Here is a 19,087-nt window from a genome sequence, read left to right on the forward strand (position 1 = left end):
ACAATGGGGGTAATTCCAAGTTGATCGCAGCATGACATTTTTTAGCAGTTGGGCAAAACCATGTGCACTGCAGGGGGGGCAGATATAACATTTGCAGAGAGAGCTAGATGTGGGTGGGTTATTTTGTTTCTGTGCACGGTAAATACTGGCTGCTTTATTTGTACACTGCAATTTAGATTGCAGATTAAACTCACCCCACCCAAATCTAACTCTCTGCAAATGTTATATCTGCCCCCCCTGCAGTGCACATGGTTTTGCCCAACTGCTAAAAAAATTTCCTGCTGCGATCAACTTGGAATTGCCCCCAATACTCCTTTTCTCAGCTAGTTAGACGTAGCCTGCTGCTGTTCCATATACAGATCCTATTTCTGACAATTCAACAGCTGCCTTATTCCTGGCTTCCCTGCTAGTCTGCCTGCACCGTGGATTCAGCTCCATTCTCTGGATGCAGACATCTTACTATCCTCTGTGATTCTCACTTGATACATTCAGCCCTATCCCACTCCAGTCTCCCTTACTAACACCACTTGGATTCTAACAATCAGTAAACTCTTACTGGGTTTTTTTGTTGTTGTTTTTTTTTTCCTTTTGGAGGGAAAAAAATAAAAAAAAGCAAATAAAGTGTGAGGTGATAGCCAGAGGGGTTAACTCAGGTGTGAGTAATCAGGAGTAATCAGGAGGGGGAGGGGCTGATTGAAGCAGCTGGGTGAGCCTATATAAGCAGTGACTAGACTCTTTGAGCCTGCTCTGTGGGGCTGGTCTCTTCCAAGTGCTGCTGGGATTTCTAAGTGAGAGTTGGAAACAGTAAAAAGGTGAACTCTTATTAATCTCTGTCTATCCATATAAAGATAGTAATTTTGTGAGAGAAAGTAATCTGATTCTGATTGATTGTTTGTATCTATACTGTTTCTTTTTGTTTTAATATATCTGTACTGGGTTTTTTTGTTGTTGTTTTTTTTTTTCCTTTTGGAGGGAAAAAAATAAAAAAAAGCAAATAAAGTGTGAGGTGATAGCCAGAGGGGTTAACTCAGGTGTGAGTAATCAGGAGTAATCAGGAGGGGGAGGGGCTGATTGAAGCAGCTGGGTGAGCCTATATAAGCAGTGACTAGACTCTTTGAGCCTGCTCTGTGGGGCTGGTCTCTTCCAAGTGCTGCTGGGATTTCTAAGTGAGAGTTGGAAATAGTAAAAAGGTGAGTTAGAATACAGAAAAAGGTGAGTTTTATAATACACAATCAGGAACACACATTTGCAGTGCCAGTAAACTTCTGGTGAGGCTGCAAGGGGCTGACCTTGTGAGTGAGTGAGAGGGTCTCTTACTTGGAGTAGCAGAGGGGCTGTGATTGTGCGGGTGTGAGGGGCATTTTTTTTTTCTTAGCAGGAGCTGGAAGCTGAGTGAAAAGGAGGAGCAGTGAGCTGGAACAACTGCAACTGCTAAGTGGAGTATAGGTGCCACAGGAGAGAGTACTACGGCTGCATAAAAGTGAAGGACCAAGAACCGCACAAAGATAGATAAGTATAAGCCAGCTTAATTATTGTATAAGTGATATTGCTTGTCTTCTATTTTTTATTTTTGCTGCTTTTTCTTTGAGTGTAACAGGGAGTTAGACCTTGCAAACAATATGGGAGGGGCTGTGATTGAGGACCTCACTCAGTGCATGTCGTGCAAGATGTATGCACACCTGGAGCTACCGGCCCAGTGTGAATACATCTGCACGAGGTGTGTGCGAACGGTTGCCCTGGAAGCCCAGGTAACTGATCTAGAGCAAACCGTTACGCGACTGAGGGAGATTCACAATCTCGAGCATAGTTTAGACAGAACGGTGGAGGAGTTGCGGGAGGGGTCACTGGTAGAAGAGGATGATGATCAGGTAGCCAGTTGGGTCACAGTTAGAAGGAAGAAAAAGAGGGGGAGGCACGACATCTCCGAACTATCAAACCCGAACAAATTTGCCCGATTGGACGAGGAATCGGAGGATGATAGTGAAGAAATGACGGTGCCGGAGGAGACTGCTCCCTCTAGCATCCAGAGGTGCGGTCCCTCTGGCGCGGTTGGGATAAAAGATAGAGAGGTACCTAGTCAAATGGTGGTGGTAGGGGATTCTATCATCAGGAAGGCAGATAGGGCAATCTGCTACCGGGACCGTGATCGCCGTACAGTCTGTTGTCTCCCGGGTGCTCCGGTACGGCACATCGCGGACCGGGTAGATAGATTGTTGGGAGGGGCTGGCAAAGACCCGGCGGTCTTGGTGCACGTTGGCACCAATGACAAAGTTAGCGGAAGGTGGGATGTCCTTAAGAAAGACTATAGGGACTTAGGAAAGAAACTGAAGGCAAGGACATCTAAGGTAATATTCTCGGAATTATTACCAGTGCCACGCGCTAGTCCAGGGAGGCAGAGGGAGATTAGGGAGGTAAATGTGTGGCTTAGGGATTGGTGCAGGAAAGAGGGGTTTGTGTTCCTGGAACACTGGGCGGACTTCTCAGTCAGGCGCCATCTCTTTTGTCGTGACGGATTGCACCTGACTGAGGAGGGGGCAGCGGTGCTGGGGGGAAGGATGGTTAGAAGGTTGGAGGAGATTTTAAACTAGGAGCCTGGGGGGAGGGTTTAGCTAGAAACTACGGGTCATGCAGTGAGAATAGTGGGGACGGCAGTAGTAAACGAAATGGGGGAGAAGTTGGGGGGAGGGTAAGAGCAGGCGGTAAGGTTACTAACATGGGTACTAAAAGGGATTATACCAAAGCACTAACCAATGACGATTACAGGTCATCCTTGCCACATAAGGTGAAAGATGTCCCTAACGCAAGGGAAAATACTTATCTTAGTTGTATGTATGTAAACGCCAGAAGCATTACTGGTAAAAAGGGTGAACTAGAAATACTTGCAGCAAGCAAACAGTATGATATTATAGGCATTACTGAAACTTGGTGGGATGAATCTCATGATTGGACAGTCAATCTAGAGGGCTATACACTGTTTAGGAGAGACAGACTAAATAAAAAGGGTGGAGGGGTGTGTCTGTACGTAAAGCCGTTTTTAAAACCTAATATATGGGAAGATCGTCAGGAGGGGACTGTAGACACTGTTGAGACATTATGGGTAGAAATTGCATGCGGGGAAAAAGGAACAAAAAAGTTAGTATTGGGTGTATGCTATAGGCTGCCTGGTATCAACGCATCTGATGATGAATTGTTACTAAAGCAAATTGAAAAAGCAGCAGGAGTAGGAGACATAGTAGTGATGGGAGATTTTAACTATCCAGAGATAAACTGGAAAAACGATTCATGTGATACTGCTAGGGGCAGTATGTTTTTAAACACACTAAATGATAACTACCTAGTCCAACTAATTGAGGAACCAACTAGGTACAATGCAATCTTAGACCTGGTATTAACAAACAATCAGGATTTGGTATCGGGTATTATAGTAGGGGAACCCATAGGAAACAGCGACCACAATATGGTCACATTCAATATCAGTTTCTACAAACAGCCCTATACTGGCTCAACTAGGACTTTAAACTTTAGCAAAGCCAACTTTGAAATGATGAGGGTGTTTTTCAGGGATATTGAATGGGAAGGTTTGTTTTTAGGAAAAAATACTACGGAGAAATGGGAGGTACTAAAATTCCTGCTAGCTAAAAATACACTCAAATATATTCCTATGAGTAGCAAAAAAGGGAATAAAAATCATAAACCGATGTGGCTTAACAAAAAGATTAAGGAACTTATGGGCAAGAAAAGGCGAGCATTTAAAAAATACAAATCTGACGGGGATGCAGAGTCATTTCAGCAATATAAGGAATGTAACAAAAATTGCAAAAAGGAAATAAGAGCGGCTAAAGTAGAAACTGAAAAACTAGTAGCAAAGGAAAGCAAAGCGAATCCCAAAAAATTCTTTAAATACATTAATAGCAAGAGATTAAAAAAGGAGAGTATAGGCCCTTTGAAAGACAAGTTGGGAGTCTTAAGCAAAAATGATAATGACATAGCGGACACACTAAATGAGTTTTTTTCAACAGTATTCACTAGAGAGGACCCAATTCAGGGACTGACACACAATCTCAATAATGACAATATCACACTGATAGGTACTTATTTAAGCGAGGAAGTAGTCTGTGACCGATTAAAACATTTAAAGATTAATAAATCACCAGGGCCCGATGGTATTCATCCAAGGGTTCTAATGGAGCTTCACTCTGAACTGGCAAAACCACTATCTTTGATCTTTGAGGATTCAGTTATATCAGGTATGGTTCCCAAAGACTGGCGTATAGCGGAAGTAGTGCCTATATTCAAAAAGGGAAGTAAAGCTGAACCAGGTAATTATAGACCAGTTAGTCTTACATCTATAGTGGGGAAAGTATTGGAAGGTATTCTAAGAGATAGTATTCAGAAGTTCCTTGAAACCAATAAGGTCATTAAAAGGAATCAACATGGGTTTATGAAGGACAGATCCTGTCAAACCAACTTACTTGGCTTTTATGAAACAGTAAGCGCAAACCTAGATCAGGGTAAAGACGTGGATGTAATCTTTTTAGACTTTGCCAAAGCGTTCGATACTGTACCACACATGAGACTTATATACAAGCTACAAGAATCAGGGCTAGGAAGCACAATATGCACTTGGGTCAAAAACTGGTTAGATAATAGGAAGCAGCGCGTTGTGGTTAATGGATCTTTTTCAACTTGGACTGAAGTGCTAAGTGGTGTGCCGCAAGGCTCAGTATTAGGACCGCTATTGTTCAATATTTTCATTAACGACCTAACAGAAGGTCTAGAGAGCATGATGTCAATTTTTGCAGATGATACCAAATTGTGTAAGGCTATAAATACAGAGGAGGATGCAGAGTCTCTTCAGAACGACTTAGTTAAATTAGAAGCATGGGCAGCCAAATGGAGAATGCGCTTCAACACAGACAAGTGTAAGGTAATGCACTGTGGTAACAAGAACAAAAATTACACCTACCTACTAAATGGGGTAAAATTAGGGGATTCTGTACTGGAAAAGGACTTAGGTGTCCTCATAGATAGCAAGCTAAGAAGTAGTATCCAAAGTAGGACTGCAGCAAAGAAGGCTAATAAGATATTAGCATGCATAAAACGGGGTATTGATGCTAGGGACGAGAGTATTATACTCCCGTTATATAAATCACTAGTGAGGCCACACCTTGAATACTGTGTACAGTTCTGGGCACCGTACTACAAAAAGGATATCCTGGAGCTTGAAAAGGTACAGAGGAGGGCGACCAAACTAATTAAGGGCATGGAGACGATGGAATACAAGGAAAGGCTTGAAAGACTAGGCATGTTTACATTGGAAAAGCGGAGACTAAGAGGGGATATGATCAACATCTACAAATATATAAGGGGACAATACACAGAGCTTGCGCGGGACCTGTTTTTGGTTAGATCAACACAGAGGACTCGTGGACACTCGCTCAGGTTAGAGGAGAGGAGATTCCGCACAATACAGCGTAAAGGCTTTTTCACGGTAAGGACAATACGTGTTTGGAATTCCCTGCCCGAGGGAGTTGTAATGGCGGAATCTGTCAACAGCTTTAAGAATGGGTTAGATAAATTCCTATTGGAAAAGGATATCCAGGGGTATGGTGCATAGTCATGCATTATAGTTACTATAAATAGGGATAAAATGCAATGGCTGACAGCAGCATCAGTCAGAAATTTTAGTCAAATCATCATGCATAGGACACCACAAATAGGTTGAACTCGATGGACAATTGTCTTTTTTCAACCTCAGATACTATGTTACTACCTTGAGTCCTGGGGTACCCAAGTACCTGTGAGACTATCGATCTCTTCAGGAAAGGTAGCTGCTATAGGTGAAGACCTCACTATCCAGATTTCAGGACTTCATGTGATTCCCTGGTGTGCCTTATATGCTGTTGCTCCATGCAGGAAAGCAGTGCCGTAACTAGACATTTTAGCGCTGTGTGCAAGAAATAGCATCGCCCCCCCATCATACACACACCGCAAGGGGTGTGGCTTCATGGAGCATCTATTAGTTATAACACCGTACGGTAGCACCCTTTACTCACACTACACCGCACAGTAGCGTCTGTTACTCACCTCACTCTGCACAGTAGCGTCCATTAGTCACATTACACCACACGGTGGCGCCCATTAGTCATATTACACCACACGGTAGCATCCATTAGTCACATTACACCACATGGTAGCGTCCATTAGCCACGTTACGCAGAGCGGTGGCATCCATTAGTCGCAATACACAGTGCGATAGTTTCGGTCAATCACATTACACAGCGCGGTAGCGTCCATCAGTCACATTACACAGCACGGCAGCGTCCGTCGGGCACATTACACAGCACGGTAGCGTCCATCAGCCACATTACACAGCACGGTAGCCGGGTAGCGTCCATCGGCCACATTATACAGCACGGTAGTGTCCATCGGCCACATTATACAGCATGGCAGCATCAGTCAGTCACATTACACAGCACGGTAGCGTCAGTCGGTCACATTACACAGCATGGCAGCGTCCGATAGTCACAGACAGTAGTACTATATATATATATATATATATATATATATACACACAAACATGTATGTGCAGTTTTTGGAGGTTTTTTTTTTTATTATTTATTTTTACAAATCTTTATTTTCAAGGCCAGTCTATCTTAATCTAGTTTAGTTTTCTACCCAGAACATTAATATACACATACTGGTGTACAGTACCTACATGTTATGGAGTCTGCAGGAGGGGAGGGAGAGGAGAGAGAAACTTACTTCCCTCGTGTGAAGGCAGCAGCAGCCATCAAGGAGTCATCTCCAGAACCCGGAAGTGTGTGCACACACACAGTGCAGAGAAGAGCAGGAGGAGGGGGGCGGACTGAGCAGAGGGGGAATGATCGTGAGGAGTCTACATTCACAGACAGCGCGCCGCTGCCTGTGACTGTAATGTATATTAGCAGCGCTGCCTCTGGCAGGAAAGGTGCCGGGCGCAGCGCTACTAATATTACACTACACTACAGAAGGCAGCGCTGCAGCTGGTGGGGAGCAATCAGTGTGTGCGAATGGTGCGCCCACAGCCTAACTGCGCTGTGTGCAACGCCCCCTTCGCACACACCTAGTTACGGCACTGCAGGAAAGAACACATGGGGCAGATGTATTATCCTGGAGAAGTCATAAGGAAGTGATAAACGGGTGGTCTTCAGGTTGCCAGCGGCCGGCGTCCCGGCGACCACCATACCGGCGCCGGAATCCCGACCGCCGGCATACAGACATCTTTCCTCCCTTTTGGGGGTCCACGACCCCCCTGGAGGGAGAATAGATACGCATAGCGTGCCACTGTGCCCGCAGTGTCGTGAGCGCAGCGAGCCCGCAAGGGGCTCATTTGCTCTCGCCCAGCTGTCGGTATGCCGGTGGTCGGGATTCCGGCGCCGGTATGCTGGTTGCTGGGACCCCGACCGCCGACAAACCATACTACACCCGTGATAAACCAGTGATAAGTGCAAGGTGATAAACGCACCAGCCAGTCAGCTCCTAACTGTCAATTTGCATATTGGAGCTGGTTGGCTGCTGCTTTTATCACCTTGCACTTATCACTGGTTTATCACTTAATTATGCCTTCTCCAGGTTACTACAACTGCCCCTATGTGCAGAGGGACTTCTTACTTCCAGTGATGACATCCTTGGCGCTGTACAATACCAGCACTTATAGCAGCAGTAGTGTGCAAGCAGTCTGTTTACAGCAAAACAAGAGTTGTTTGGATGCCTGATGGGGGAGGGGAGACTGCACCTAAGTACCCCACACTTGACTGTGCACAGGATCTCAGAACGAAGGGGGGTCATTCAGATCTGACCGCTGATGTGCTTTTTTGCACAGCGGGTGATCAAGTACTAACTGCACATGTGCATGCACCACAAAGCACACACACACATCGGACAACAACAGCGGGAAAAATCTGATCGCACAGGCGTTCACAAGGTGATTGACAGGAAGAGGCCATTCGTGGCTGGTAACTGACCTGTTTACAGGGAGTGCCCAGAAAAACACAGGTGTTCCCAAGCATTTTAAGGGAGTGTGTCTGATATGAACTCCGGCCCCGAACAGCCTGATGTGATCGCACTTTGGCCCTCATTCTGAGTTGATTGCTCGCTAGCTGCTTTTAGCAGCAGTGCACACGCTAGGCCTTCGCCCTCTGGGAGTGTATCTTAGCTTAGCAGAAGTGCGAACGAAAGGTTAGCAGAACTGCTTGTAAAAATTTTAATGCAGTTTCTGAGCAGCTCAAAACCTACTCCTACCTTGCGATCACTGCAGACAGTTTAGTTCCTGGTTTGACATCATAAACACGCCCTGCGTTTGGCCAGCCATGCCCCCGTTTCCCCAGGCACGCCTGCGTTTTTACCTGACATGCCTGCGCTTTTTAGCACACTCCCAGAAAACGGCATGTTACCACCCAGAAACACCCACTTCCTGTCAATCACTCACCGATCAACACAGCGACTAAAAAGCGTCGCCCGCCCTTGTGTAAAACTGCATAGTTTTGTGTGAAAGTACTTTGCGCGTGCGTACTGCGGCGGATACGCATGTGCAGAAATGCCGCTTTTTCACCTAATCGCCGCTCTGTGACCGAAAGCAGCTAGCGATCAACTCGGAATGAGGGCCTATAGGAGTAAGTCCTGGGCTGCGCAGAGACTGCACAAATTGGATTTTAGCAGCTAAGCGTACACATAGAATTGCACACTTGTACAGCGAATACATACTCCCCCTGGAGGCGGCGACTATCTGATCCCAGGAGATCAAAATTAGCAGCCCAGCGATCAGATCTGAATGACCCCCTAAGTTAGCAGTACACAGGACAAAATAAACAAGGATGGGCCCCTGGTTGGATATGCCAGAGCATCCTGGCCTCCCTACTACCATGTGCCCTGAGTGATCATTTGTGTGCCTTTATTATTTTCAGACACTATTAAGCTGCTTTAAAGATATCAAACTTAAAGGAATAAAACATTTTCATTGGAACCCATTCAATCAATGCAGTTACTAATGACAGTAGTTTTCTTGGCAGGAAAGATCTTACAGAATTGCCATCTACAGAGAAATGCTTTCTCCCTTGCAAGGGCTTGTCAACGCAGATAATACCTGTACATATATATTTATTTAAGGCTATAATAACATGAATTAAAAGAAATATAAAAAGAACACATATTGTAACCCTGTTAACAAATATAATACTAAAACATACAATTTTGCACAAATTACTAAAAATTAGACCGCTTGTCTGAAATGAAGACAGCTAACAACTAAGAGTATTTCTTTGCGACAGAGCTAAGCCCTGTGATGAGGTGATGCAATATACAGTGGTGTGTGTGTGTGTGTATAAATACATATATATATATATATATATATATAACAAATATATAACCAAATTGCGATATTAATCCGCCTTAGACCTAATAGTCCTTGTGGAGGATCGGCTGCTAATCTCCAAATAGGTCCTCCTGCCAGTCGAGAACCAGGTGGTTGAACACTGTAAATGGTTGTATGGAGAGCGCTCTTATCGTGTAGTTATATCTCTTTAGCCGTTCTTTCTCTCTAGGACAGTCCTTCAACTTTTAGCTTTGATCACAAGAAGATGGATATTTCTGCAAAAATACCCTCACACCAGATTCACCCAGATAATAACATCACTCGTTAGTTAAAACTTCCATGATATTTATTATTGATAAAATCCTCTTATTTTAAATGAATGACTCTTACATTAAATGTAACATTCGTGGGATAAGATCTCAATGGCACTGCTGTCTACCCCAGCCGGGGAGGAGCTCCTATGACAGCCCGTCCAACCCACAAACGTTAATTCAACCAACGCTTTTCGTCTAACAGACTTCCTCAGGGGTGTCTTTAACAAAATTCAATAAGAAACATAGTAAAAAATACAGTAAAATTTCAGTAAAAAATATATACAATAGAAATAATCAGTTAATCACATATATCACCATTTAGGTAGATGGACAATACAATTTGTCTTATACTTCCATAAAATGGCCTAATTATGGGTACTGGTGCAGGGTGAACAATACATTATAATATTGACTAATATAGAACTTCTGAATAACCTCATAGGATCCAAAATTAATTTATAGATTCAAAAACAATTGTCTCACGTAAAATGTTGCATACATGAAACAGTATTCATTTCTAACAAAAGAAGTTTGTTTCTTAACAATGTTTATTTGTTAACAATGATTAATTGTAACATCCATATCCAATAAGACTTACTTTTTATATGTAAGAGCGATGTCTTATGTGAAAATAGAGGGAGATATTCCTATATAATTCTGTGGACCCAGGATTAGTATTTATTAGCCCCAAAACAATATTGGATCAGTATTATATTAGTTTTTGCTCAATGTTGGTCCAATACTTACTATCCCACTTTTAAATCCATAGGGACCAATGTAGAATAATTTCAGCTTCCTATTGTCTAATTTCCAGAACTGTTATACACAGCTCCTATCTTTCTAAAGGTGACAGTATAAACCTATTAGTGAAATACATTTTAATATTAATATAACACTCAATTCAGACTAAAATAGTCAGCCTATTTACTTATCCGTAAAAAAATCAACCTTATTCAAAGTTCTTACTAAAATAAATTTTTATCTTATTCTATAAATTTAGTGAACAATTATAAACACTAATTAATGCATAAGCAGTGTGATAACTACCTAAATCTATTTTTAAAAAGTGAAATTCTTTTTTAACATTTCTTCCAGTGTGCATAAATGCTGAGATTAACTGCTGACATTGATTTACTATTAGCTGCAATCCTGGAGCTTGTGTCCTCTGTGCTGTCCTCACTGTGAATGAGCCATTAGAGCTTGGTCTGGGTTTATATTCTCCCCTGGGATTACATCACTTCCTATGTACTGGTTAATTGATCCCTTCTATAAACTCTCCTTTTGTTAATAATTATAAGCCTTACCTATATAGATGTAAACCTATTAAGTACTCTTTTCCTGTGTTCCTCCTAGATATCCTGTAGTTGTAACTTAAAAGTAACACAATGAAGGTTAATTGCTTTAATTGATGGTATAATTAATTAATTACTTATATACAGGGTATCGGCAGATTGTGGTAAAAGCTACTTGTGTAATGATACGAATAAATGCATCATTAATTCATTTTATTAGCCGTTGATCTAAAATGGGACTAAATTACCCCCTTTAGGTGAATATATATTAGTAGTTAAATCTATAGCAGTCCACATAGTTACAAAAAGTAATATGGATAGTCACATAATTAGCCATTGTTTTACAACTAGATACAAAGCATGTTTATTATTAGTTCAATCTAGAGCAATCCACATATTTAATAATCTTAATATATAAATACCAAAAGGAATATGGTTAGTCACATAATTAGCCATTATTTTACAACTAGATACAAAGCATGATCATTTAAATGACACTTTTTAGTTTAGATAAATGAAACTATATCAATGCCTTCATTTAATCCTTTAGGGATAAGTGTGTCCAACTCATATATCCAGAAAGACTCGCGCTTGGATAACTGCAAGTCCCTATTGCCTCCCCTGGAGTTTTCTGAAATTTTTTCCAAGATTGAAAATTTTAAACTACTTATATCAGAGTTGTGAAATTTCATAAAGTGTCTAGGTACACTATGGGTTTAGATTTTATTTTTAATATTTTGAAGGTGCTCCTGTATGCGAAGTTTCAAACTTCTTTTGGTTTTACCTACATAACATAGATTGCACCCGCATGTGATAAGGTAAACTATATAATTAGAGTTGCAGTTCAAAAAATCTTTATACTTTATTTTTTCCAAACTTCCATTTCTATTTAATTTAGGACATGTATTAAAGTGCTTACAACAGATACACTTATTACATATAAAGCATCCTGTTTTTTTTGTCAAGAAACTATCTCCTTTTTTCTCCAAGGGGTGACTATTCCTTTCATCAATCCGAAGTTCACTTGGGGCTAATATGTTCTTTAAGTTTCTAGCTTTTTTTGTATATGACAGCAGGTTTTTTAGGAAGTTCTGGACCCAATATAGGGTCTTTCAGGAGGATTTCCCAATGTTTTTCCTAGGTTTTTTAATCTTATTGTTCTCTTTGTTATATTGAGTTATAAATGGACGACCTTTTCTGTTGTCATATTCGCTCTTTCTTCTCGCAGTTCCCCAATAAACCCGGTGGTAGGGGTTCTTTGACCCCTCGTCAGAGGGGGGGGGGGTACTGTTAGGATCTCCTGTTCTGTGCTGCCACGTCGCCATGGCAACCGGGAGGCAAGTGTTAGCGAAGTAACCTGAGCGCAGCTGATACTCCGGTCCGGGTTTTTACTGTGTAGTGGTTACAGGCTCTGTGCACGGCAGGGAATCCGGCGCTGGTTTTGTGCTCACAGTCTGTGAGGTCTGAGTGGGGCGTGGACAGCACCTGCTATATAAACCATCCTCTCAGGCTAGGCAAATGCTGCTGAATCTTTGTTTGTTAGTCAGTTCCAGAGAGTTAGCTAGTACTGTGTGACTTTGTATTTACTTGTTGCTTACTGCGAATAGGCCTTGGGATTCGGTACTTCATTCTGCCAATCCGGACCTAGCAGTAAGACTTGAGTCAGTTGTTTAACCTGCTGGGGTTCTTTTGCTATTCTGTGAACCCAGCAGGTTTGCGGCTGTACTCTCAGACCTGCTTGCTTAATCCTCCCTCACTGTCCAGGTGTCAGTTTAGTGGCAGTAAGCTGAACCTGTGCCCTGCAAGTGGGGGTTAGGATTGTGGATACTCTCCTTGTGTCTATATTTCTATCTCTGACCAAGGAGTTTATTCCCACACCCGTTGGTAACCCTTTGGGTTTTTTTCTGTTGCTCTTAGCAACATCATTTCGGGTGCTCCACATGTTAAATCACTACATCTCGCTTCATTGTCCGCTCTATTCCATCTGAGCATTCCTGACACTAGGGAGACACCCAATTCCTGAGCCTTTGGGCTTCTCCGTTCACTTTGTGTTTATTAGTTATTCCATCACCTCCTGTGTATGTTGTGTTATACTGTCTGTGAGTTCGTTTGCTTCGCATCCCTCTTTGTTCATACACCGGTATACTCCTGTTAGCACTGGTGTGCGTAACAGACAGCCAATTTGTCGCATTATGTTGACTTGAAACTGCAAGGGTACGTAAATAAATTGAAATCATACCTAAAGGATTCAACATCCCTTTTGAGAGAATTACAGGATTTGAATTGGGACCCAAATTTTGTCTGTTTAACAATAGACGTTCAGGCTCTATATTCTTCGATCCCTCACACTAAAGGTATAGAAGCAGTACAAACAGTGCTCAATGAAGATAAGCTGACTTCGGAGGATATGAGAATATTTCTAATAGAAAGCATTAAGTTCATTTTGACCCATAACTTTTTTAAATTTGAACATGAATTCTTTGTACAAAAACGGGGGACTGCAATGGGCACGAAATTTGCCCTGGCCTATGCAAACATCCTAATGGGAAGTTGGGAAGAGAAATTTATTTATGGGTCTGAGTTTGAAAGCCAGCACATTAAATACTACCGACGTTATATCGATGATCTGATTATAATCTGGGAAGGTGATAATGAAAGTATTAAAGGATTTATGGATTACATCAATGAAAATGATTACAATCTAAAATTCACTTACAAAAGTCATAAAAACAGCATTGACTATCTGGATTTAAAGCTGGAGGGGACTTCGAAAGAAAAAATAGTAACATCAACATATTTCAAAGAAACAGATGCAAATAGCTACATTCCAGCCGATAGCTGCCATCTGAAGAGCTGGAAAACCAACGTTCCGTATGCGCAGTTTTTTACGGATTCGAAAAAATTGTAGTAATGCAGAGTATTAATGGCAACAATCAAGAAAAGTATATGAAAGATTCCAGGAGAGAGGCTATGATCAAAGTGAGTTGAAAGAGGCCCAGGAAAGAGCATTTAATGCAAATAGATCAGAGCTATTATCAATTAAACCAAAAAAGGAATATGACAACAGAAAAGGTCGTCCATTTATCACTCAATATAACAAAGAGAACAATAAGATTAAAAAACCTTGGAAAAACATTGGGGAATCCTCCTGAAAGACCCTATATTGGGTCCAGAACTTCCTAAAAAACCTGATGTCATATACAAAAAAAGCTAGAAACTTAAAGAACATATTAGCCCCAAGTGAACTTCGGATTGATGAAAGGAATAGTCACCCCTTGGAGAAAAAAGGAGATAGTTTCTTGACAAAAAAAAACAGGATGCTTTATATGTAATAAGTGTATCTGTTGTAAGCACTTTAATACATGTCCCAAATTAAATAGAAATGGAAGTTTGGAAAAAATAAAGTATAAAGATTTTTTGAACTGCAACTCTAATTATATAGTTTACCTTATCACATGCGGGTGCAATCTATGTTATGTAGGTAAAACCAAAAGAAGTTTGAAACTTCGCATACAGGAGCACCTTCAAAATATTAAAAATAAAATCTAAACCCATAGTGTACCTAGACACTTTATGAAATTTCACAACTCTGATATAAGTAGTTTAAAATTTTCAATCTTGGAAAAAATTTCAGAAAACTCCAGGGGAGGCAATAGGGACTTGCAGTTATCCAAGCGCGAGTCTTTCTGGATATATGAGTTGGACACACTTATCCCTAAAGGGTTAAATGAAGGCATTGATATAGTTTCATTTATCTAAACTAAAAAGTGTCATTTAAATGATCATGCTTTGTATCTAGTTGTAAAATAATGGCTAATTATGTGACTAACCATATTCCTTTTGGTATTTATATATTAAGATTATTAAATATGTGTATTGCTCTAGATTGAACTAATAATAAACATGCTTTGTATCTAGTTGTAAAACAATGGCTAATTATGTGACTATCCATATTACTTTTTGTAACTATGTGGACTGCTATAGATTTAACTACTAATATATATTCACCTAAAGGGGGTAATTTAGTCCCATTTTAGATCAACGGCTAATAAAATGAATTAATGATGCATTTATTCGTATCATTACACAAGTAGCTTTTACCACAATCTGCCGATACCCTGTATATAATTAATTAATTAATTATACCATCAATTAAAGCAATTAACCTTCATTGTGTTACTTTTAAGTTACAACTACAGGATATCTAGGAGGAACACAGGAAAAGAGTACTTAATAGGTTTACATCTATATAGGTAAGGCTTATAATTATTAACAAAAGGAGAGTTTATAGAAGGGATCAATTAACCAGTACATAGGAAGTGATGTAATCCCAGGGGAGAATATAAACCCAGACCAAGCTCTAATGGCTCATTCACAGTGAGGACAGCACAGAGGACACAAGCTCCAGGATTGCAGCTAATAGTAAATCAATCTCAGCAGTTAATCTCAGCATTTATGCACACTGGAAGAAATGTTATAAAGGATTTCACTTTTTAAAAATAGATTTAGGTAGTTATCACACTGCTTATGCATTAATTAGTGTTTATAATTGTTCACTAAATATATAGAATAAGATAAAAATTTATTTTAGTAAGAACTTTGAATAAGGTTGAATTTTTTACAGATAAGTAAATAGGCTGACTATTTTAGTCTGAATTGAGTGTTATATTAATATTAAAATGTATTTCACTAATAGGTTTATACTGTCACCTTTAGAAAGATAGGAGCTGTGTATAACAGTTCTGGAAATTAGCAATAGGAAGCTGAAATTATTCTACATTGGTCCCTACGGATTTAAAAGTGGGATAGTAAGTATTGGACCAACATTGAGCAAAAACTAATATAATACTGATCCAATATTGTTTTGGGGCTAATAAATACTAATCCTGGGTCCACAGAACTATATAGGAATGTCTCCCTCTATTTTCACATAAGACATCGCTCTTACATATAAAAAGTAAGTCTTATTGGATATGGATGTTACAATTAATCATTGTTAACAAATAAACATTGTTAAGAAACAAACTTCTTTTGTTAGAAATTAATACTGTTTCATGTATGCAACATTTTATGTGAAACAATTGTTTTTGAATTTATAAATTAAATTTGGATCCTATGAGGTTATTCTGAAGTTCTATATTAGTCAATATTATAATGTATTGTTCACCCTGCACCAGTACCCATAATTAGGCCATTTTATGGAAGTATAAGACAAATTGTATTGTCCATCTACCTAAATGGTGATATATGTGATTAACTGATTATTTCTATTGTATATATTTTTTACTGAAATTTTACTGTATTTTTTACTATGTTTCTTATTGAATTTTGTTAAAGACACCCCTGAGGAAGTCTGTCAGATGAAACGCGTTGGGTGAATTAACGTTTGTGGGTTGGACGGGCTGTCATAGGAGCTCCTCCCTGGCTGGGGTAGACAGCAGTGCCATTGATATCTTATCCCACGAATGTTACATTTAATGTAAGAGTCATTCATTTAAAATAAGAGGATTTTATCAATAATAAATTTCATGGAAGTTTTAACTAACGAATGATGTTATTATCTGGGTGAATCTGGTGTGAGGGTATTTTTGCAGAAATATCCATCTTCTTGTGATCAAAGCTAAAAGTTGAAGGACTGTCCTAGAGAGAAAGAACAGCTAAAGAGATATAACTACACGATAAGAGCGCTCTCCATACAACCATTTAATATATATATATATATATATATATATATATATATATATACATAAAACCCATCTGCTATTAGCTGTGAGTGCCGGCTATTCCATTTGCTATGTATGTATATATATATATATATATATATATATATATATATATATATATATATTAGTGATGTGCACAGGAATTTTTTCGGGTTTTGTGTTTTGGTTTTGGATTCGGTTCCGCGGCCGTGTTTTGGATTCGGACGCGTTTTGGCAAAACCTCCCTGAATTTTTTTTGTCAGATTCGGGTGTGTTTTGGATTTGGGTGTTTTTTTTTTACAAAAAAACCCTCAAAAACAGCTTAAATCATAGAATTTGGGGGTCATTTTGATCCCATAGTATTATTAACCTCAATAACCATAATTTCCACTCATTTCCAGTCTATTCTGAACATCTCACACCTCACAATATTATTTTTAGCCCTAAAATTTGCACCGAGGTCGCTGGATGACTAAGCTAAGCGACCCAAGTGGCCGACACAAACACCTGGCCCATCTAGGAGTGGCACTGCAGTGTCAGACAGGATGGCAGATTTAAAAAATAGTCCCCAAACAGTACATGATGCTAAGAAAAAAAGAGGTGCACCAAGGTCGCTGGATGGCTAAGCTAAGCGACCCAAGTGGCCGGCACAAACACCTGGCCTATCTGGGAGTGGCACTGCAGGACTAGGGACCTCCAGCAATAGAGCAGCCGTGAAGTGGCCTGGAGGCTTATCATATCTTTTGCAAAACATATGTAACGAAAAGCTCAAAATTTTCTATTATTACATAGTGTATACAGTTCTTCTTACTAACAGCCAGCAGAGTGCGTGGGAAAAATCCCTTTTGTATTTCTTGTCTAGAGTAACCCCTCCCGCAGCACCTGGGGATTGTTACCAGCTTGATTAGAGCAGTTTTCCACAATTTATTGCAGTGGCACTGCAGTGTCAGACAGGATGGCAGATTAAAAAATAGTCCCCAAACAGCACATGATGCAAAGAAAAAAAGAGGTGCACTAGGGTCGCTGGATGGCTAAGCTAAGCGACCAAAGTGGCCGACACAAACACCTGGCCCATCTAGGAGTGGCACTGCAGTGTCAGACAGGATGGCACTTCATAAAATAGTCCCCAAACAGCACATGATGCAAAGAAACAAACCCATCATTTCAGCGACAGGCTCTGCCACACGACTGTGACTGAAATGACTGGTTGGTTTGGGCCCCCACCAAAAAAGAAGCAATCAATCTTTCCTTGCACAAACTGGCTCTACAGAGGCAAGATGTCCACCTCATCATCATCCTCCGATTACTCACCCCTTTCACTGTGTACATCCCCCTCCTCACAAAGTATTAATTCATCCCCACGGGAATCCACCATCTCAGGCCCCTGTGTACTTTCTGGAGGCAATTGCTGGTGAATGTCTCCACGGAGGAATTTATTATAATTAATTTTGATGAACATCATCTTCTCCATATTTTCTGGAAGTAACCTCGTACGCCGATTGCTGACAAGGTGAGCGGCTGCACTAAACCCTCTTTTCGGAGTACACCCTGGAGGGGGGGGGCAACTTAGTTAAAATAAAGCCAGTTTGTGCAAGGGCCTCCAAATTGCCTCTTTTTCCTGCCAGTATACGTACGGACTGTCTGACGTGCCTACTTGGTTGCGGTCACTCATATAATCTTCCACCATTCTTTCAATGGTGACAGAATCATATGCAGTGACAGTAGACGACATGTCAGTAATCGTTGGCAGGTCCTTCAGTCTGGACCAGATGTCAGCACTCGCTCCAGACTGCCCTGCATCACCACCAGTGGGTGGGCTAGAATTCTTACCCTTTTCCTCGCAGCCCCAGTTGTGGGAGAATGTGAAGGAGGAGCTGTTGACGGGTCACATTCCGCTTGACTTGAGAAGTGTCTCACCAGCAGGTCTTTGCACCTCTGCAGATTTGTGTCTGCCGGAAAGAGAGATACAACGTAGGCTTTAAACCTAGGATTGAGCATGGTAGCCAAAATGTAGTGCTCTGATTTCAACAGATTGACCACCCGTGAATCCTGGTTAAGTGAATTAAGGGCTCTTTCTTTAAGTCCCACATGCCTAGCGGAATAGCTCAGTTTTAGCTCCTCCTTCAATCTCTCCAGCTTCTTCTGCAAAAGCCTGATGAGGGGAATGACCTGACTCAGGCTGGCAGTGTCTGAACTGACTTCACGTGTGGCAAGTTCAAAGGGTTGCAGAACCTTGCACAATGTTGAAATCATTCTCCTCTGCGCTTGAGTCAGGTGCATTCCCCGACCTTTTCCTATATCGTAGGCAGATGTATAGGCTTGAATGGCCTTTTGCTGCTCCTCCATCCTCTGAAGCATATAGAGGGTTGAATTCAACCTCGTTACCACCTCTTGCTTCAGCTTATAGCAGGGCAGGTTCTGGAGTGT

The 19,087-nt window shown here is 40.9% G+C and overlaps 1 protein-coding gene across 1 annotated transcript in view; it reads left to right on the forward strand.

Moving 5' to 3' along the window:
* Positions 1-1,118: 1,118 nt before the first annotated feature.
* RGS21 (regulator of G protein signaling 21) overlaps positions 1,119-19,087 on the forward strand; it is a 498,283-nt gene continuing 480,314 nt past the window's right edge. Inside the window, exon 1 of the mRNA XM_063940308.1 lies at positions 1,119-1,190. The gene's annotated coding sequence lies outside the window, so the exon portion shown is untranslated. The remainder of the gene's footprint in view (positions 1,191-19,087) is intronic.

The sequence above is a fragment of the Pseudophryne corroboree genome, chromosome 9, assembly GCF_028390025.1.
Source record: "Pseudophryne corroboree isolate aPseCor3 chromosome 9, aPseCor3.hap2, whole genome shotgun sequence".
Taxonomy (NCBI): domain Eukaryota; kingdom Metazoa; phylum Chordata; class Amphibia; order Anura; family Myobatrachidae; genus Pseudophryne; species Pseudophryne corroboree.